A 22,450-nucleotide genomic window follows, 5' to 3' on the forward strand; every position below is an offset into this window, starting at 1 on the left:
TTCAAAATTAGAAAAAATTAGTAAGAAAACGGGCATTGTTCCACATTTTTGTGAAATTCTTCAGTGTCTGGCTTAGTAGAAGACAGGTGGATTCTCATATCTACTTTTACATTCAGTCAGTCTTGACATCACACATCATGTAGCTTCTGGAAAACTCTACCGTACACTTGTACACTTGAAAGAGAATGAAAAGGAAAAAAGCCAGATAGCATCTTAGCATTGTAAAAGTAGTTTTGACCTCGTAGACCTTTAAAGTGTCCCAGGGCCCCTCACTTTGAGAACTGTTGCACCTCACCATCTCTCCTGGACCAGGTCTGATGCTATTAAATTTCCACATGTGAAGTAGTTTCGGATTGTGTCTTGGACCTCTTGAATGTCACTTGCAGAGACTCTGGATTATGTTATATCTGAAGAAGAATGTTTTTTGCTTCTGTTTTTGTTCCCTAGCAGACAGTGCACTGGGTTGGGCTCAGAAGGCAAGCTCTGTCTGTTGGGCAGCAGCTTAATCCGTTCCTGCTGTTCCAGTCTGTTCTCTGTGTACATGGTTCAGGGCTCAACCAGAGACCTGGGCAGCGTTTAAACACAGGATTTGGGGCTCTGTCCTTTCTGAGTGCCCCCCTCACTTGTCCAGCAGCCATGGTTGTCCCACCTCAGTTCTCTGGTTTCTGCTGGAGTTTTAGCTGCATGGAGTGTTGATTTCAGCTTGCCCTCAGGCTAAAACTCCCCACAAAAATCTCGACCTCCTGATGCCTTTCCTTTGTTAGAACTGACATCTCCACTTGAGAATCTGCCTGATCTTTGTCACCTACTGATGCCTTTGGATCATTGTTTTGTGGTGTTTTTTTAGGTCTGGGTGTTATTTGTAGGAGGGTAGCATGGTCAGGAGCTACCTGGTCACAGGGGAGAGTAAGGGGCACGGGACATTACGGGGGACATTCTCAAGCCTCCTCCTTCCCTACTCACAGGGAAGAGTACTTAAAGTAGCTTCTAGGACCCTGTGAGTAGAATTGCTGTGAGATGACACTTGATACATGGGCATGATTCACTTTCTAGCTGCTTCCCTTCCTGTGGCAAAGGGCCAGGCAGACACAGGTCTGCTCCGTCCTGTGGATTCAGCCAGTCACTGTTTCTCTCTGGATGCTCTTCTTTCTCCAGCTTGGCCCCGGGCCCAGGACAGTCTGCATCAGCTGAGGTCCAGGCTGGCTCCGGGCTGAGGGCTGAGACCCTCTCTGGTGCTGTCACTTCTCTCTGGTTGCATTCTTCGTGTTGATGGGTTTTATACTGGACCAGCCTTTGGGCTGTAGCTGTTTAGACCTAACTGGCTTAGGAGAAAGATACCTACCAGGTTACCAGAGTTCTCTGTTTTGGGGTCTGAGGCAAAAACCACTGCTGATAATACATCGTTTTGTTGTGTTTGCTGTGTTTTCTTTTTGCCAGGCATTTCCCCATATTTGCCTCTCTCTCTGAGACCTCAGAGGGAGGAAAGTTGACTGGCAGGGTAGGATTAAGGAGTCCCCAAGTGCTTAGCAAAAATAGTATCTAACAGTACCCCAAAGTCACCCTCAGTGCCACCTGCAGACACCATTGAAACTTGTCAGGCATGTGCTTTCTCTCATGCCACAGCCCAGAGTCACAGGATCTGAAGGACTGAAGCAGAGTCCAGAGTCTATAGACATGGAAGACCTTACTCAGGACTTGAGGCTTACCCCAGCCTCATGTGTCAGGGCACCTACCAGGTGTTACAGTGCGTGACGTCCTGGGCTGTAGGTGTCTCCTTTCACACCTGGCTCCTCTGCTGGACTAGGAGAACCTCAGCTTCCAGGAGCACATCTTTCTTCCCTTTTACCATCTTGGTGCACATTGTTCTGTTTCTGTTCTTGAACTCAACACGCCCAGGAATCAGGCAGATTAGTTCTATTTCAAATCCTTGCTACAGAAGCTGAAAGAGCCTGGCAGCACCATTCAGTGTGATCCCTATTCCAGTCTAGATGACCCTCCTCCCCCAGCCCCGCAGCACCTCTCTACACCTTCCTTCCCTGCCAGGGACCCCACTGCCACCCTCGGCCCTCTCTCTCAGGGATGATCGCAGGCCTCCTTCCCTAACAGCCTCTTCTCTTCCCTGCCTAAAGCTTGTGTTCTCTGTACCAGTCAGGGTCCTAGCAGTGAAAATATGGCATATTCAAGCTGGATAACTTAGGGAGAATTTGATAAGGGGGTGTTTGACAAAGATACAGTCAAGGTTTAAAGAAAAATTGAGGGAGAATGCAGTCTCCAGGACTGGAGAGGGAGCTCTGTGGTGTGGATAGGAACTGGTATGGGGAAAAGGGACACAGCCAACCTGTGGGACACCCAATAGAGAGAGAAGCGAGGCAAGACACCCCAGCATCTCTCTCCTCCTGTCTTCTGATCTGCAGTTGGCTTCACTGCAAAAGATAACTACAGACATCTTCCACTGCAGGCGTAACTCAACCAGAGCCAGCAGGCAAGAGAGCATGTTGAAGCAACATACAGGAGGTCAGGCTCCTGGGCACGGGGCAGGGTGCTGAAGGGGGATGGGAGATGGGCCTGGAGGAGCAAAGAGAGCATCACCCAAGACACTCTTCATCTCATCCTACTTTCTTTCCTGCTGACTCAAGAAAAGGAATAGAGGGACTGCTTTATTCCATTGACGGTAGCACAGTATAATGGATGGACATTTTTGTTTTTATCTTACCTGCTTCATAATGTTGAGCAAACCACTTAATCTGTATGCATCTCGGTTTCCACCTCTACAAAATGATAATAATACAGGGTTTTTTATGAGGCTTCTGTGGTGAGTATAAAGCTCATAGGCTGAGGCCTATCACATAGGAAGCCTCAATAAATGGCAAATATCCTTTCCAGGACAACCTTTTCTTGTGTGCCCTTAATCATATCCATACTCCCTTTCGCTTTTGCAGCTTCGTTCTCTCCAAGGATTTCTTCCCTTTTGTCTACAAATATGTCTGGATAGCCCTTTGCCTAATTCAACTTCAGTTCAGTTCACAAAAATTAATGCATTGATGGGTCTTATCGAAGAGCTGGGTACTCCTGGAGGGACAGAAGGCTGGTATGGTGCACAGCCTTCGACCAGCATCATGCCCTTCATTTGTGGTCAACACAGGGGCCACAAGCAGCAGGTTATTTCAGGTATCTGATTGGCTTTGACTGCGGGAACCCAGGTGGAGGGTGATGTTTGTTAGCCAAGGCAGTACCAAAATTGGGCATCCCATCCGGTCAGCAATGATTGTGTTGAGTTTTCCAGCAGAGAGGGAGCAAAAGAGAAATCTGAAAAAGGCTGCCTGTCTTTGGGGTGATTAGTTGTGAAGTGTGTGTTCATGGTTTATTGGCCTTTTCCATTTATGTACTGAGTGTAAACAGTCCTCAGGCCCTGAGAGCCAGGAGAGGCCCCTTATTGGCGATGTGATAAGAAAGTCACAGCCCTTAAGTAGACATCTAGTCACCGTCTGGGTTAGTAGCCAGTAAATGATATAAACGGGCGGTGCCCAGATGCCTTCTCTGTGAGTTTGCTGGGGCTGCTGTAACAGCACTACAGGCGGGATGGCTTACATGGCAGAAATGGACTGTCTCACAGTTCTGGGGCTGGATGTCCAAAATCAGTGTGTCAGCAGGGTTGCTCCTTCTGAGGGCTGTGAAGGGAGGCCCTGGTCCAGGCCTCTCTCCTTGGCTTGAAGATGGCCGTCTTCTCCCTGTATCTCTCCATGTCGTCCTCCCTCTGTGTGTATCTCTGGTCCACATTTCCCCTTTTTGTGAGGACACAGGTCATATTGGATTAGTCACCCTCGTGACCTCATTTAATTGGATTACTTCTGCAAAGACCCTTTCTCAAAATAAGGTCACTGTTTTAGGTCCTAGGGGGTTGGCTTTCAATATATGATTTTTTTTAGGCGGGACACAGTTCAACCCATAACACCCTCTAATGGCTCTTGAGTCAATGGAATAAATATATCTAGAAGATTCTCAGGTTGGTCACATCTCCATAGTTAATTTTCTAACCCATTTTCCTGCAAAGGGCAAACACCTTTTCCATTCTCCTTTGTGATTTTTTTGGGTAGTGCCTGTGCATGCCAAATGGATTAAAGAATTCACATGCAGTGCGGGCATGTTGACCACACTGGCCTTTTCCCTTTGCACAAATCAGAGCAGGTCCCTTGGTATCCTCAAATGAACTAACTGGCAGAGAAATCAGAGTTTCAGCCTGAACCTGTCTGTTTACCTGAGTCTGCCTCTGTCACATCCTTGGATAATACTGTCTGAGAGCCATTATTTGTCTTGTCAGCACAGACTGGAAAGAGAACAGTAAAACTGAGCTCTGTCAACCCTGTCTTTTCCACATCTTGTCCTCTGCGTCGTGTCCAGAATCCAAGGGTATACCTGGCACCTCCCCTCAGGGCAACATGAAGTAGAGGCTTTTTCTCTCCAGGGCTTTAAATGTTCAGATTGATTCCTTTAGCTCCAGGCTGCTGAGTCCATATGTGTTCTGCTGCAGAAAGCTAATGTTTGTCCGGGGCTCAGAGACAGTAGTGAGACAGTACACTTTCAGCTCCCACAACCAGTGTCTCCAGAGATCTGTGTGCTGGGAGTGGGGCGAGGCATATGGGAGAGGGGAACTCTGCCCTCAAGGGTCTTGGAGCTTGTCTGAGAGACTTAAGTGGGCAGCGAGGAGATTCAAGCTGGAGGGGATGGGCTGGAAAGTGTTGACCTGGATTCAGGGCCCTGCCTGGACTGGACTGTTTGTCTTGAGACCGAATAACCCAAACTCTGGGATGTATGGATGTTGGTCTCTGGTATGGTGTTAGGCCCTTAGGGTCGGACTAGTGATGGAGGGAATCCTGAATGGATAGAAAACAAGTACCACTCGTCATCTGGGACAGGAGGTGACTGGGCTGGCAGACTGTAGATTGAGGTAAGGCACAGCCTTCCCCCCTCCCAGGGTCCATCTGACCCCAACTCTGAGACATGGGGAGGTCCTGATTTAGGGGCAGGTAGCGGGGAGATGAGCTTAACCTGCCAGAAGGAAGCCACTCACTTAAGAGTTAAAGAGACAGTGGGATGAGAAACCCCAGAGATGGAGCTTGCTGCCCAGCAGTTGAATGTTGTTCCTTTGTGTTACACATCTCTGTCATAGTTCTTGAAACTTTGGTAAAATTTCAGAGTTACACCTGGCCCATGCCCTCCTGCAGGCAGTGGAGGGGAGGGCAGGTCCCCTCTCATGGAGAGGTAGACAGGACTGGGACTGAGAGTCCTCTGAGGCCAGTGGTGATGGAAGCAGGGGTAAGAGAAACGAAGGCCCTGTGTGCTCAGACTTGAGGCCCCGTGAGGGGCCCCTCTGGACATCAGCCAGGGGACAGGTGGAAGGGGCCATTTCCTGATAGAAGAGCTGCTGGAATGCATGTCACTGTGATTTGAGTTACACACGTAAGCAGTCCGCTGAAATTCGGCCTGATAAATCCTGTGCGACAGGTTAGCACAGATGTGAGAAGCTCAAAACCGTGTGGACAGGGCTCGGAGACTGACTACATAGTTGGAGAGGCACAGAGCTTGGGTTCTGGGATCAGACAGCTTGGTTTGAGAGCCATTGGCTCTATTTGCTGGCCGTGTGACTGTCGGTAAGTTAATTTAGCTAAGCCTTGTTTTCCTCGTATAATATGGGGATGATAAGAGTACCTTATGGGACTCCTGTAGGAGTCAGCAAGATAGATAGTCCATGTAAAGTACTTAGCCTCATTCATTTGTTCGTTCATAATTCAGGTGTTTATTGATCACGTGCGTTGTGCCAGGCCTGTTCTAGATACATCAGGGAATAGAGGGTGGTGCTCCCCTCTGCACCACCAGTGAGTTTATATCTATGTGGTGTTTAGAGTGAGCACCCCCAAAAGATAACAATATAATCTTTCTTGTATAAGAAATCTGTACATGAATGAATGAATGAAATCAAGCTCATAGATACAAAGAATAGATTGGTGGTTGCCAGAGATGAGTGCTGAGGGGTGGGAGAAATGGGTGAACTTTTTTTAAGTTTATTTATTTTTATCCAATTTATTTAAAATTTATGAACCAAGCCAATAAGCTGCCAAGTAAAATGTCTTTCTGCCTTACAAATATACTTTTATAAGGGAAAAAACATGTCTTAATAAATGTCTGTTTCTCTTAGGTTAGTGAATAATACACTGAAATATTGCTAACTATGTTGCAATATTAAAAATTCAGCTCAGTATTCAGTAATTTTTTTTTTATTCTTAATCATGAAAAACAATACAGATCTAAGGTGAAAGTGAATTGGAAAATTAGAAAGGCACTTGTAACTTTGCGTAAATATTACTGGCTACTTTATAAACAGGTATAGAGTGAGAAAGTGAAATGGTTGTGGTATGAGTTATAGAAAATGCATACTCCTGTGGAAAACAAAAACAAGTCTGTAATCAGAGAAGCTAAGTGGCTATGAAAAAAAATGGTAAAGGAGAAAGAATTTTTACATCTTGAGCAAGTAATCAAAATTGAAAACTCCAATTTTTTATTGTCCTAGAGAAATGTATATAATTACTCAACAATGTAAAGGTATCACTTGTGTGAAATGCTAAATGGATAAGTACCATTTCCTTGTAGTTTGAATATGTGCCAAGGTGGAAATATGGGGCTACTTCAAGGTGTTAACAATGTTCTGTTCCAGCTGTGAACCATCATTAGAGTCTAAAGATGTCAATTAGAATCAACTTTTCAGAAGATGATTGTCTAGTTCATCTATTTCCATGTCCTTTTTTTTTTTTCTTCCCAGTATTTGTTTTTTCTCTTGCATTGATAGCAAAAAGGACAGACAAATGGTTTTAGAAGTGAAATTAGTCAATTTTGTGTAAAACAGTAACCTAAATTTTAGGTATAATTGGGGGTTAAGAAAATATCTTAAAGATTGAGTATCCCTTGAAGATTTCACATACTCATGTGTATTATTCCTGAACAGAGTATTTTCAATCTGTTTGTGTAGATATATACCTTACAATGAGATGCTGTCAAATAATGCCAGAAATACGTTGAAAAAATGAATTTTCTGTTCAGTCAGTATGTGAGTTTGCAATGATGGACAAATGATTTTAATGATACTTTGCACATTACATTCTTGATTATTTCTACAGTTAAATTGTAAAGTGAGGTATTTCCAATTCCAATCAACAAATTGTTACCTGATAAGGGACTTTGGGCTTGGTTTTGTTTTTCTCAGAGGTGTTTATTGTGTATAATCCATGCCATAGCTGCCTCATTTTCTTGCTCTATATCTGACTATGGATTAGTTAATTAATACTATTTGAACAGGGATTAAAATGTTCTCCCTGATTTGCTCGGCATTTTCCAATATACTGTGTAGGTAAAATTCCATTATACTTTAAAATATTTTTATATTGATGATAAGAGTTTGACAGTATTCGCATCAATAAAAGATAACTTTGAAAGTAATGGAAAAAATAAAGATAGATAGCAAGGCTTATTATTCCTGAGGTAGCATTTGGGAAAGAGTAAAAGGGTAGTTGAGGAAATGGGAAGACAGAAAGGAGATGAGGTCAAGTCATTCCAGGGGAGCCATCAGCACAACCAAAACTGAGGGTAACGTAAGGTCCATGCAAATTGGGATTTAAGTGGCCATTAGGCAGTGAAATCCTCTGTGTGCGTCCCTGTGACCAGCAGTCAAGGCAGCCCTTTGAGTTGGAGAGCATCTCGCCAGCTTTGTAGCTGAGATGTCCCATGTTGAATCCCAGGAATTCCTATAACTCATTGATCGCACTTTCATATGGCCCCACCACACCATCTGGCTGACTGGAATGAATTCTATAATGAAAGAATCTTGCCTCACTTTTCAAATTCTGGTAGCACAGTGGCAACTTTCCAATTATTTTACAGGGTCAAATGAGAAGAGCAATTAGAGAATGAGAAAATTACAGAGGACTTTAGCCTGAGAGAGCAGAGAAATTAGCAATTCATTATTGAAATGGAAAATGTGACAAAGGGATTTTGAGAGTGGTGATACCCTAGCTGAGACAGCCAGCCAGATAAAGATTCTGACAACACTGTAATAAACTGCCTCCTAGTTCACCTGATCTGAAGGCTCCCACAGCTTAGAAAACTGTGCAGCATCCTTTCCGTCTCATCGCAGGCCCCCTGCCATTCCAAGCGAGCAAATGTGGATGTGATATTTGTGGGGCTCATTCGCAGAGAATCTCCAGTTGTATTTGGTTTAATCTGTCCTCTCAGTGCCGTAAACCAATCATTACCTGTGATCTGTGGGGGCAGTGTGCAGTGTGTATTGTACAGGAGTATTTAAGGGGATCCTAATACCTACTGGGGTCACAATACAGTCTTAACAAAAAACCAGGCACCATTACATTCTGGGAGTCCACCTTGAGTCTTGTGACCTGTCCAGAAATGATAACTGTGGAAGAAGAATAGCTAACATTAACTACGGAATAATAACCACTAACCTGAGTTCTTGCTGTGAATAAGGTAGTACCATTCTAAGCATTCTGCATAGATTATGTTAATCTTCACAAAACCTCTGTGAGATAGGTACAATGATTAATTCCATTTTACAGATGAGGAAAGCGAGACCATGGGAGTTTAATTAATTTGCCCCGATGAACTCAGCTGGTAAAGGGTGGACCCAGGGCATGAACTCAGCAGTCCATCTCAGGGTCCTTGTTCCTAACTACTATATTGTACATCATCTGGTTTCTCCTCCTGGTGGGCGCAACAGGTTCTGTCTGGTTCCATAAGTTGTATTCATCTAAGGTGCTATGTGGAATCTGACTCCCACCCAATGTTAAGGTCCATTAATCTAAAGCCATATCTTCATGTGAGGTCTGATTCCTTACCCTGATATATGTGATTTTATTTCTCACTCCTTGAAATAAAATTGGGATGATCTGGAGCTAACTCAAAATCATTGTTCAATGGTTTAAACTGAATTGATCCTTTATCTGGAGTCTTTGCATTGACTCTTACATGAGTCAGTCCAGTGACTTGAGGAACTCTGGGTCAAAATATTGCATGATAGACCAGGATTCCTGTCTTTCTGGCTGTGGACTTTATCTTCTTTATTTTATGCATAGATGAGTAGTTTTGTTCAACTAGGCTGCACTGCCTTATTATAGAATAATTGTAAATCTGTGTTCTTAGTTATAGTATTCCACATATGCTTCTAAAATTTAGCCAGTTAAAAAATTATGTAACACATGCACACACCCACCCTCATATTCTGTTATATCGTTAGACTGAAGTGGACAGAGGTAGGGTGTTATGAAGACCTGATACATATAAGACCTGAGAAGAGAGTTGGATGATGAAAGAGATTCTATGAGCATCTCAGAAGGGGCCAGAGAACAGTTTATGGGAGAGAGCAAGTTCTTACAAATTCCTACAAACCCTCCTTCCTCATAAACAGATAAACAGCCAAAGGAACTAGGCCAAGATCAAACTGGCAAATAGGGAGAGAAGTGCAAGCATTTTATTACGAATTGAGTTAAGCATCCACAGGGTACCGCTCTCCTTAGTGAATCTGTGAAGCAGTGGTCATCCTCTCAAGTTGTCAGACATGGAGAGACTAAAGTGTAGCGTCTCCAGCAGCCCCTGCCACCTTGGATGAGCTCCAGAGACGTGCACAGGAGGTGTTGTGGCACCCTGGCTTCAGTCTAAGTGGGTAACTCTTTGCTGTCTCTTCCCCAGGGAGAGGGGATGACTTCTATCAGGCTGGGAGATGTTCCTCTTTCTCTACTTTAGAGAGCAGAAGAATGCTGAGTCTTGGGGAACAAGGCAGTCATCCAAGGTGCAGACTAAGCGTATTCCCCTTAGAGAACCAGAGCTGCCTCCTTCTCAGGGTTAAAGAGACAAGACTAAGACACATAGTAACCCTGGATAGAAAGATCCAGGGTTGCTAAGGTGTCAACACTCCATAACTTCTTCAAAAAAATCAGTGAATTCCAAATCAAAATGCCAACAAGATATTTCATAGAAGCTGTCAAACTGTTTATAAAGTTTACATGGAAGAGAAGCTGTTTTAGAAAAAATAAATAAATAAATAAAGAACAATCGAAAGAAAACAGTGAGGGATGTGCTTGACCTAACATATCAAAATATACCATAAAGACAGAGTAATTACAACAGGGAAATTAATGAGTAGATCACCAGAATAAAACAAAATATAGAAATGGTTCCATGTACATACAGGAATTTGGCTTATGGGAAAGATGGAATTTCACAGGGGTAAAAAGAGAATGAACTATTTCCTCTCAAACTGAGAGCTGGTTGTCCCAAAATCATTAATTGAGTGAAGCTGGGCCTTCCCCAAGTCTCCACCCCCACTGCCAAAATACAACTAAGATGAGGTAAAAAGCTCTGTATTCAAAACAATGATAATATTAGGTTAAAATGAATGAGAACATTTTGATAACCGTAGAATAAGTTAGATCTTCTAGGAAGGATGCAAAATACCACAAGTTAAAAGAAAAGTCAACAGATGGGTAAAATAACTTCAACTCTGTATATAGAAAAACATCGTAAGGGAAGTTAAAAATAAGTAACATTGTTTCAACTTGCTGAATGTTTGAAAATTTTTGTAATAAAATTTTGAAAAACAAATAAGCAACAGACTAGGAGAAAATGTTTATGACACAAATTACAGGCAGGATTAATATTAGGAATATATAAAAAGTACCAATAAATGCCAAAAAATGAAAACTTGAAAAAGAATAAAGATAGGCAATTAAGAAGAAATACCAGCAGATTATAAACATAGGAAAAATTGTTCACATTGACTAGTAATCAGGGAAATGAAAATTAAATCACAATTAGCTAACATTCTTATCCATTAGATTGGGAATAAACAGATTGATGATATTCTGTGTTGTTAAGGAAACAGATACTCTCATCCTCTCTTGCTTGGAGTATTCAAATCTGAGCCTTTGCAGGGGCAACCTGGCAGTATTATTAACATTTTAAATGTGCATACCCCTTAATCTGGAAATTCTGCATCTCAAAATTTATTCTAAAGAAAGACACATTTTCTTCAAGATTCATGTGAAAACACTGGGAAAAATGCCCATTGTTAGAGGAAGAGTTAAACTGTTGATACACATAGACTATAGTTATTAGAAAGAATGTGGTAAATTTATACTTACTGACACAAATTTTTTCCAAGCCATTTTTCCTTGTCAATGAGAAAGGCCAGTCAGTAAACAACTCATAGAACATGATTCCCATTATGTAAAGGGAAAACAAAAATACTTGTTTTTCATGGAACCATGACTGGAAGGATGGTCATCATAGTGGCCCATTTCCCTCTTTCTCTCTCAAAGCCAGCAATTCCCCCATTTCTCACTAACCTCTTCTCTCTCACACACGCACACACACGTGCGTGCACACCACTTACAGAACTACATCTTAGTTAGGTTCTAAGTTGCTTCCCCTGCTCTGTGTTCTCATAGTGCCCCTTACTGCACTTCCCTCATCTATATCATAATTGATCATTGTTGATTCAAACCCTCTTTTTTTTCCACTAGCTTCCAGAAAAGAGGGACAGTGTGTTATATGTGGTGTGTTACAGTTTGGGGACTAACTACACACTAGCCTCAAGGCCCCACACTCTGCTTGACACACAGCAGGAACTCAATAAATACTTGGTGGAGGATAAATAAACTCCTTTGTACAAGGCAACGTTGAAATAGATGAATACATTGCTAATTAATAAATAAAATGACCAATAAATTCACATTCTCGGTATCATATGCCTGATTAGAGGAGAATGAGAAATCTTCAGGTGACAAAGGGTGGAGCAGTTTCTCAAGCACTCCTCAAAGGGATTACACTCAGCATTGTTTTCTCTCACTTTCAATGAGCAGGGCGTCACCTGGTGTCCTCTCCATGAGCCTAGGCATCACCTGGAGTCCTCTCCCTGCCTCTGATATGTGACATCTCAGAGAAGCTTTTTTATTTGTTTGTTTTACAGTTTATTGAGGTGAATACTGTCACCTCAGTTTTTATTAAAGAAAAAGAAAAAAAAGCAAACAAAGATAATGTGGACTTTCAGTTCCAAAACCTAGATAAAGGATAGTGGGAACGCACTCTCCTGTAAACACAGATAATGCATTATGACCAGAGAAACCCTGTATCTCAGAGGTGGAATGGATCTGAGAGGTTATCCATTCCAGTGAAATTATATTTGTTATAACATAGAAGCCTTCAGCAGATAAGTTATCGCTCCAGGTAAGTTTTCAGAGAGGGATAAAGCCGTACGTGGGTATTGGGAGGAAGACTGCCATGTGGTAAGGACAGATGGAACTTGTGGAGAAAACTGGGGAAAATGAGCTCTCTTGTCTTCATCTTAATCTCCAAGCCTGCCTCTGGTCACGTTTGAATGTATTTCTAGCAGGCAGTGCAACCATGGGCTTCGTGAAAGCCCTGTGAGGAACGAGGCGAAATCACCAGGCACATGTGTATGATCATGATTGCTGATTGAGCTGGAATTCCCTGTGCACCCTGTCTGTCTCACCAGTCCACAGGAGCCTGTTAATTGTCTCGTTCTCCAGTGCCAGGCATTGCCAGGATGTAGTAGGCAATCTAAAGAAGTTTATTTAATTGATAATGTTTTTTTTTTTCCACATGGAAATACAGGGGTGGTTCTTTACTTGAAAATGATACATGGCTTCGGAAGATGAGAAAAAAGACAAAAAGTTTGAATATCTCTATCTCTGGAATGTCCGTTGGGATTTGGTATGTGGTTTTTGTCCTATTTGAGAAATAAGATTGGAGACCTAGAGATTCAATAGGAAGGAAGTCTTAGGCTCATTATTGCTCCATTCTTACAGGATTGTTGCCTTGCCCATCAGTAGTTTCCCCTTTGGAGGGGATGGGTAGACCAGAAGGTAGGGAAGCAAAAAAGTGGTTCCAGGTTTTTCTCTTGTGTATGCCGTATTTTTTCCAATAGCTTTTTTTTCCCCTTATTTATTTATTTATTTATTTATTTGTTTGTTTATTTTTAGGTTCCATGATTTATATTCTGTCTAGAAAATAGCCCTTTATTCTCTCACAAGGGCTTAACCCACTCTGATGAGATTTGTTTGTTCGTATTTTTTAATGTATATATGTTTTCATTGAAGTATAGTCCGTTTGCAATGTTGTGTCAGTTTCTGGTGTACAGCACAATGCTTCAGTCATACATAAACATACATATATTCATTTTCATATTTTTTCACCATAAGTTATTACAAGATATTGAATATAGTTACTTATGCTATACAGTATGGATTTATTATTTATCTGTTTTATATATATTAGTTAGTATCTGCAAATCTCAAACTCCCGATTAATCCCTTCCCATACCACCCTTAGCCATAAGTTTGTTTACTATGTCTGTTAATTTGTTTGTAAGCTTTCTTGAATTGTGTGCTTCTGCCTGCAGCCCTATTCTCTGGGAATTCCCTCCATCCTAGATAGTATTTTGAAAGAGCAGACCTGAGCAGCAAGCATAGGCAGCCAGGCTGGGTGAGAGTCCATGGAGAGTGAGGAACAAGGAAAAAAAATTCCAGATACCCAAATGCACAGACTCCACAGCTATAGACAGCGACTTGCCAACGGGCACCTGGAAGATTACCTCCTTAGCATGAATGCCCTTAAAGGGGTCCTAATTTAGTTGGGGAGCTGTTCTTTGCTATCAGTAGTCTCTGACTAAGACATTTTTGTTTGATGAAAGTAGTCCATCTTTGGATTAATACTTATGGGTGCGGGTGGTTTTTGTGCACGTGCGTGCGCATGCTCCTGCTCTTCCTTCTGCCCCAAAGAGTTGAGCTCGTAATAGTGTGGCTTCTGTGTATCCCCCACCTGAAAAGACACATGCCTATTACCAAATGGTAACACTTCTGAGTGGAGGAGTTGTTTTTTAGAACTGAGCCCTCTAAGTTTATGATTAATCGGGTTATTAATGCACAGAATTTCAGTGATATTCTATCTAAAACAAGGTCCCTGTGAATACAGATTCCCTTTTCACCTGTCTCTGGCCAGCTGCATCGTTACCTTTGCCTTGAGTGTGTTTACACTATAAGGACCTAGACTGTTAAATCCAGTCCTCTTCTTCACAGATGAAGAAACTGAGGCCCGGTGAGGTCGTGTGACCTACTTATCCAGGGTCACAAAGTGATCTAGGACAAAGCTAAACTGGACCTCAGGTGTCCTGAAATGTCAAGCCCCATGTCACTCCCCTTTCCTCAAGTCGTCTCCTTATCGGGCCAATACTCACGGCATCCCTGGATGCCACCGGCCCCTCCTGGCTGGCTGGATCTAAACTTAGACATTCTTTCTTTCTTTCCCAGTGGAGTTTTTCCATATGGTTCTTTATATAATTGGTCCTCAGCTAGAAGAGAAAATGTATGCTGGTGTCAGGAGGTAAACCCTCTAACTGTTCCAAAGTTAGTTTTCTGCTCGCTACCCTTTTCAGCTACAGAGCCAAGCAAATCTAGGACAGGTGCCCTTGTGAATCACTGATGGGGTCTGTAAAGGAGGCTGTTCCCAGGCCCTCAGAGGCCTGGCTTAAGAAATGCAAGTAGTTTTAGAAAAAGAGGAAGGCTGCCGCTTTTCAAATCACTCCTTTGTCCACCCCCTGAGTCTCTGACCTGCCAGCACAATATTAGCTCAAACAAACATGATCCCCTCAGCCTCACCTGGCTTGTCATCTCAAATCCCCAACTGCGTTTGTGGAGCATCACTGCTGGGCGGCAGAAGACAAGACTACAAAAGAATGAGAATAACAAGCCCGGGAGAAGCCGGCGAATCAAGAGAGAGACTCAGTTGGCAATGGCCAGAATCACTGGAGCTACTGGGCAAGAAGTTCAAGAGCATCAGGAAATCTCATTTTCCTGCCACGTGCCTGCCCACAGCGCAGGCGTCTGCTTCTGCCAGTGTATGTAGGTGGGAAGGGCCAAAAGGAAGGGAACGAAGGCAGCTTGTAAATCCTCAGGATGAAGGAAGCAGGGCCTCAGAAACAGAAACTAATCAGCCATGCCTTTAAACCTGTGCTTTGAACCTGTGCCGGGTCCTTCTAAGGGAAGCAAGTACTTCTGGGTAGGGGCGGGGGTCACCCAAAGCCCTCCCAGCCCTGGTGCACACTGCTGGGTACAAATAGTGTAAAACCCCATGGACTTGGCATTTTCCCTAGTGCCATACTTGGAACTCTTTCCACGTATTAGTCATTCATTTAATCTCCCCTCACAGTCTGTTATTTTCCCCATTTTCCAAAGGATGAAGCAGACCTCTGCAAAGTTCAAAATCTTCCCCAGTTTACACATTTGTAATGGGGAAAAGCAGAGATTCAAACTAAAGTCTCTCTGACCCTGGAACCCACAGTCTAAATCATTGGACTAATTATCTCTTGCAACGTGCTTGTTCCACACGAACTTGCTGACCTTCTTGGTAACTCTGCTTAGACGCCGCCAGAGCTGTTCAGAGGGCCCAGGCTTTCCAATCAGCTTGAAAAACATTGATGATGTTCTGGAGTACCCTGCTTTCTGTCCCCCTTGCCTCTTTCTCTTCTCTTCTTTCTTCTCTTTTTTTCTTTCCTTCTGCATGTCTACTGAAGGGCTCCTGGCCCCAAACAATATTGTTAAAACCAGTATTTGGTTCCCTGTGTCGAAAAGTTTTCTTTTGGGGCCAAAGGTCATACTTTTTCTTTTCCATTTGTAATTTCCAACTTTTTGCTTAGCAGAGCTTACTTTCAAGGATCTGACATGCACAGTAAAATGTAAGTGGTTGATGAGTCTCATAATGGAGCTGCCAAGACCTACCCATGAAGAAATATCACCCAGAGGCCAAGAACTACGGAAGAAATCAGATCAGAATGGAGATTAAGTCACCTAGGAAAGAGACCAGTCACCTAGAAGAAATAAGGGTGTCATCAAGGCCAAGAGGAGGGTGGAAAGAAGAGAAGGTTAGCAGATTGAATATACGAACCTCCTTAGTTGACTTTTAACCACTAGCTGACAATGCTTTTCCTTGTCCCAAGGCTGCCTCCCTGCAGTCAGGTCCAGGAAATGCCAGGTTGGCTTCTCTCCATCAGCCTCCTGCTGTCCTTCTCTAGCTGACCCAGAACCCTGATACATGTCCTACCCAGCCTGTCTCTTCTGGCAGCCCATTTCCTCCTGTCCTGTAACGTGGCTGATTCATGCAGGTCCTGGACAAGGAGCCTTCGTGGACACCCTGCCTCCCTCCACCTTCCAAATCACAAGAAGGAGGAATTGCACTTAGAAAAGAACATTCTCAGAGATATTCTCAAAATGTGCAACTTGTCACTGCTGGGGTGAGCAGCAAGGCTAAGGGAACTGTTATTCTAATCTGTGGAATTACAGAAACAGCCAACATCACTGAGGACCATCTCTCCCCATTCCTGTGTTTTGTTAGTTCAGCATCAACTGACTTAACTAGAACAGACAAAGGCTCATTAAAATATCATGTTGGACGAGATGTAATTCTCAGAATAATGTTAACATCAAACAAGCAATTGGGAGGCAGCATTGCTCTGGCCCTGCAAGGGAGGGGATATTTTGCAGGGTAAGCACTCTTCTCGCCAGTGGGGCTTGGATGCTGGGTGGAGGGAAATGATTATGGATGAAGAGGCCACTGCTGCGAGGGTAGTAACTCTGTGTTGACTAAACCAAACTCTATTCTCTGAATATTTGGTTTCTCAAAACGTAATTCTTTTTTAAACCTAAACCCACTAATTACATCTCTGAATTGACTATTCAGCAATTCTTCCATAAAAATCAACCACCAGTCCACTTTTAAGAGAAGCTGCCAGAATAACTTTAAAGTTTGCCAGAGTCATCTTGCCCATAGAAAGGACCCGTCAGGTGTGAGGCATCACGGGAAAAACACTAGGGCAAAGGGATTCCAGAGGTAGCTAGTTGGATGTAGTGTGAAGATCATTGCCTCAAACTAGATCTAAGTTTTAGTTCTAGCTCAGTCACTGTAGTGGATTGAGGGGTGTACCTTCCAAATTTATGTCTCCTCAGAACGTGACCATATTTGGAAATAGGGTTTTTGCATGTGTGATTAATTCAGTTTAGATGCGGTCCTACTGGATTTGAGGGGCCATACTAAAGACTGGAATCCTTAAAAGAAGAGGAGAGATGCAGAGGAAAGGAGGCCATTTGAAGACAGGCAGAGATTGGAGTAATGCAGCGACAAACGAAGGAATGCTCAGGGTTGCCAGGAGCCTCCAGAAGTTAGAAAGAAGCCAGAAAGATTCAGAGTGAGCAAGACCCTACTCACACCTTGTTTTTGGACTTTTAGTGCCCGGAACTCTGAGGGGATAAATTTCTGTTGTTTTAAGCCACTGAGCTTGTGGTAATTGATTGTGGCAGTTTTAGGAATTGAATATAGTCACTAATCAGCTAAGTAAACGTGAGTTAGCTAGTTATTCTCTCTGGGCCGCAGTTTCTTTGTCTTGACCAGAGTTGGCATCTCTGACTTTGGATAAGTTATATAATCACTCTTTTTTCTCATCTTAAGACGAGATACTATAACTTGCTTTTTGGTAAAGAGAATTAGAATTAACCCTTGTTGAGCATTTAGTAATTGTGAGCATTAATAGGCGTCTCACTAAATATTTATTACCACTTCTATATCCTGCCTCGATCTGAAAAGAAATTGAGATGGCTTAACAAATTCTCGCCGTAAATCATGATACACTTGCACAGAAGTTGATGCTAAGCTTTCCAACATCCAGTGCAAAAAGGAAACATGACATTTTATGTCACTCACATAACCACAGGGCAAATTATCACAATTTTATCATGGCAATCTTAGGGAAGATAGTAGTGGGCCAGGCTGTACACTCCCATGGGCCACAAGTTTTCCTAAACATGTTTACAGATTTGATTTAGCCTCCTATGGTACTAAGTTTCTACTGTGTCTATAAGACTTATAGTAGCAGAAATAAGGAGAGTCCTGATTTCCGTACAGAAAGAACTTCTAGTCCAGTAGTAGGGTAGTGAGTGGAGGGCAGTCAGATAAGCCTTCAAGAAACTGCTGTGAGGTGGAAGAAGCAGAACTGTCCTCGGTTCTTTTGAGGGTTGAAGAGATGGATTAATCAGTAACATTATGAAACAACACAAAGCCACGTCTCATCCTGCAGCCAAGGAACATGTTACTTACCAAATACTGGTAACGTCATTTCACCTCCTGTCCCCAGCCTAGTGCCCCAGAAGGGCAGTTTGGAGGATAAGGGACTTCATTTTCTTGAAACACCTACTGTGAGGATTGCCATTTCTATGAAAATTAAAGTCTAGAAGTTGAAAGCAAAAAACAGTGTGCTTAGTGCTGGGAACATACCAGTGAGAAAAACAGACACGATCCTTGCCCTGATAGAGTTTATACTCTCACAGGGAGAGAGACATCAGGTGATTATCACCAGATTGAAGGTAAAAATGTCCTGTACTATGAGAGTGGATAATGTAGAGAGTTGTTCTAGTTAGGGGGAGCAGAAAGGTTGTCATGAAGAAGTGTGTCTGAGCTGAGATCTGCATTTATCTAGGTGAATAGGGGAGAAAAAGCATTCCAGACAGAATAGGCAGCATGTGCAAAGGCCCTGAGATGAGCAGCACTTGACTAGTAGAAAGGATGGAATCAGGCCCAATGCCAGTGCTTTGGAACAACAAGGCAGGGTGTGGAGGGAGGAGGAGGCTGTTGAGTGAGATGGCATCAAGACCATGCAGAACCTTGTCAGTCATGTTAAGTTTCATCTTTATCCCAAGAAAAATGTAAAGCTATTTGCGAGTTTAGAAGTTTGCAGCAGAGTGTGGTTCATGGGTCAGCAGCATGGGCATCGTGGGGCAACATGTTGGAAAGGTAGAACTCAGGCCCAGCCCACACCTGCTGCTGAAACAGTCTGTTCCCCACTTGATTGACATTCATATTAAAATTGGAAAAACACTGGCTTAGAACATTTTTAGGTAGTGTAGGAACTGCACAGTGTGGAACATCTACTTGAAACATCTGTGTTACTGAGTATGCATGCGTGCTTGAGTGTGTGTGTTAGGGAGGGACAATAACACGTCACGTTGTTCTGTGTACAGTCTCCTTGGGATCAATAACTGCATTTTCTGCTGTGCCAGAGCTCCTCCGTGCACTTGAGACGGTGCTGAGTGTGTTCAGCATGCCCCATAATCATTGCATGGCCCAAAGAAGTCTCTGTCCATGGTGGCACATCACACAGACACAGTGCCTCTGTGGGGCTGGCTTCTACTCCTGGCAGACATCTCTAAATGATCAGGCTCCTTTTTACCCTGAGTTTAGACATGGCCTGAGACTCTCTCCACACAGTTCACCAGTGCATATCAATTGATCTCAATCAACACACAAGATGAAATCAATTCGCCATCCCCAATTTCTTTGAGCAAGGCGTGAAAATGAATTTCAGCAACAATCGACATTTTTGAAGCTTCAAATGTATTTGCGCAGGATCCTTTAGGCTTGCAGGCCTAATTTCTGGGAATACTTCTCTGAGTGGTGAGCAGAATCACACCCCCTTGGAGCCTGGCCCCGAGGGGCAGTGACAGTCACACAGCAGGCTCCCTGACCAGAAGTGGAGGGAGAAATCTCAGCTCAGAGAGCCTGCTTCTCACAAGGGCACTGACAGCTCAGGGAGGAGCAGCAGAGACTCCTTCAAGTAGTTGTGTTTTTGAAGCATCAGAGCTGCCTCTGGATCTACAAAGAAGGATGACTGGAAGCTGTTCGGAAATACACTTAGCAGCTGGGCAACTTCAGCTACTGCAAGCTTAGACAGAGGTGGATGGGCTGTCAAACCCCACACAATTAATCCTGACTCTCTGAACCAAGCAAATTCCCAGCAGCATGACTATCCCCCTTCATATGCCCCTCAAATTGTTTATAATAGAAGAAACTAATCTTTCTCTTCCCTCAGCACAGACATAGAGGTGAGTGATAAAACTGGATTTGCCACCAACTGTCCCAAATCCAATATTTTGTCAGTCCTTTCAAGAACAAGCATTTTTCTGGACACTCAGATACATGACTGTAATCAAATGAGATCGATTATGTGTCTGAATGAATCAGCTTTATTATTTTGGAGTCTTTTAGACTTGGCCTGGACCAGCATTTAGGTGTTTGATAAATTCAAAAAAGATTGGTAGATTCAAAAAGACCACTGAGCACTCTCGTATTTGAGTTTCCTTTGAGTCCTAATGGTAAGAGGGACAAGCAAGAAACTCAGGATACAGCTCCAGTCCTCAGCATCATTGCCATATCATTAAGTGACATTTTATTTATCCATATGACGTCACTAGAGGCAAACACATGGCAGACTGATAAGCAGATCAACCAACCAAACAGGAGAGTTTGGGTAGTGAGGAAGAACCAAGGCACAGTTAATGATACAGAACCTAACTGTACAGTACAAAATGATAAGGCAATACCAGTATAGCATAGTGTTGCTAACTGAGCTGCAGGCTCAGAGGAAGGTGGAGGATGTAAGCTGAATGCTAGGAGTTGAAAAAAGTCAAACTGTTGAGCAATCCATCCAGTAGATATATATGTAGCTTCATTGAGCATGTTCAGAATTTCTGTGTTGACACTGTACACCTTACATCTAGAGTTGTCTTTCCAAGGAGGTTGTCAAGGATGGCTCAGATTGGCACATCTTGAAAGAATGATCATTCAAAGAGGTAAAGATGTTTTCTTTCCAAATACCAGTATCCCTAAGTAACTTCTCTGCAATGTTCAGAAAGGCTGACTCTGAAACACAGAAAGTAAGCAACTAATTCCAGCATTCACGTCGACTCCTATAGTTTCTGTATTCCCCTGGGAGTTAGTCCATCATAGTTTTATTTTATTACTATGTTCAGTTCTATGCACAGCATGAAAGTCTAACTTTGAGCCACCAAATTCCATAATGCTAATTCAATAGATTTTATACTTCAGCTAGCTCCTCTGGGGAAAGTACTATTGCAATATATTCCTGTTTGAAAGCTATGATCGTGCTAATGTACACAAAGCACGTTGCTGAGCAAAAGACATGTATCTGAGTGTGTTCATTATGCATCCTTGGCATGAGTTCAAGGCTCTCTGTACAATGAGGAAAATGTCCATTTATTTATTTATGTATTTATTATTTATTCAAATGGTAACCTGTGATCTATTTTTTCCAACTAAATTGAGATATAATTGACATATAACATGGTGTAAGTTTAAGGTGCACAACATGTTGATTTGCTGCACTTACGTGTTGCAAAATGATTACCGCTGTAGGGTTAGTTAACAATCACCTCACATAATTGCCACTTCTGCTTTGGATGAAGGAAGAGAGAACTGGGTGTCTTTGGCAGTGTCTCACACAGCCGGGGAGGCTGGATGCTCACTTGCATGATTTCACTTTCGCCTGAGGGGAAATCATACTCAGAAAATCTCTCCTGGCCCTTGGCTGTGCTGCCTTCGGGGAGGGGTGATGTAGGAAAAGCCTCCAGTGTGTCCACACTCCTTTTGTTGTTGTTCATGATGCTCCATTGGCAGGACTTCTCCAAGGGAAACCTGGCCTCCCGCAGCGGCTTTCTTGTCCATGGGTGACTGCCTAAGATGGGGTTTTCCAGAGCCTCTCGGACCATACCTGAAGGGGCCTGGAGCTGGGTCATGAATCGCTGCAGGGTTCTTTGCTAGGACCTGAAGTCTGTATGCCAATTACTTGATGCGTGGGTGGGGGAGACCGCTCTCAGGCCCCTTGTCATATGGTACTGGACCCCATGATTCTCAGAGTGACACCTTTTTTTGTGGATGGATGCCAGGTTGTTGTTGTTGAGGGTGAGGGGACATGGCGGGGGATGCCTTATTCAGTCGTGTTGTGGACGTGACCTGTTGGTTCATGTAGAAAGCTGATCAGAGCAGCTGTTGATCTCAGAACATCTGGATGAGGTATGGAATTTAAATGAATTGTTTGAAATTCATCAGTGCAATGATTTGAATGAGGAGTGGGAGGATGTATAAAGGAGCCTTAACTTTATTTAGCTCACTTTCTTGAAGTGGAGAGCTAAAACCAGAGTGACATGATACATATTTTAAAAGTAGATTAAAGTAAATACAATCCAAGAAATAATATTCTGCTCAATTCTATTCAGAATATAATAGGAAAAATGCATTTATATCTGGGCTTCTCTTCTTAACAAACATAAATATTCATGGAAAAGTGTCCAGGGTGAGGAGGTATTTAGAAGTTGCACCATGTGAGGAATGACAGAGGCTATTTAGCCTAATTTTAACCCTGGGAGAAAGCCTTCAGAAAAGTGGCTTTGAATGACTGAAAAACTACTTTGTGGAAGCACACTCATTCTGTGTTGTTCCAGGAGAGCAGAACAGAAAGAAGTAAGCACAGTGATAG

The 22,450-nt window shown here is 43.0% G+C and overlaps 1 long non-coding RNA gene across 1 annotated transcript in view; it reads left to right on the forward strand.

Annotated features, from left to right (window-relative positions):
• The window catches only part of LOC116152281 (uncharacterized), a 129,608-nt gene that overhangs the window by 3,984 nt on the left and 103,174 nt on the right, over positions 1-22,450 (forward strand). The window lies entirely within an intron of this gene.

The sequence above is a fragment of the Camelus dromedarius genome, chromosome 3 (genome assembly GCF_036321535.1).
Source record: "Camelus dromedarius isolate mCamDro1 chromosome 3, mCamDro1.pat, whole genome shotgun sequence".
Classification (NCBI taxonomy): domain Eukaryota; kingdom Metazoa; phylum Chordata; class Mammalia; order Artiodactyla; family Camelidae; genus Camelus; species Camelus dromedarius.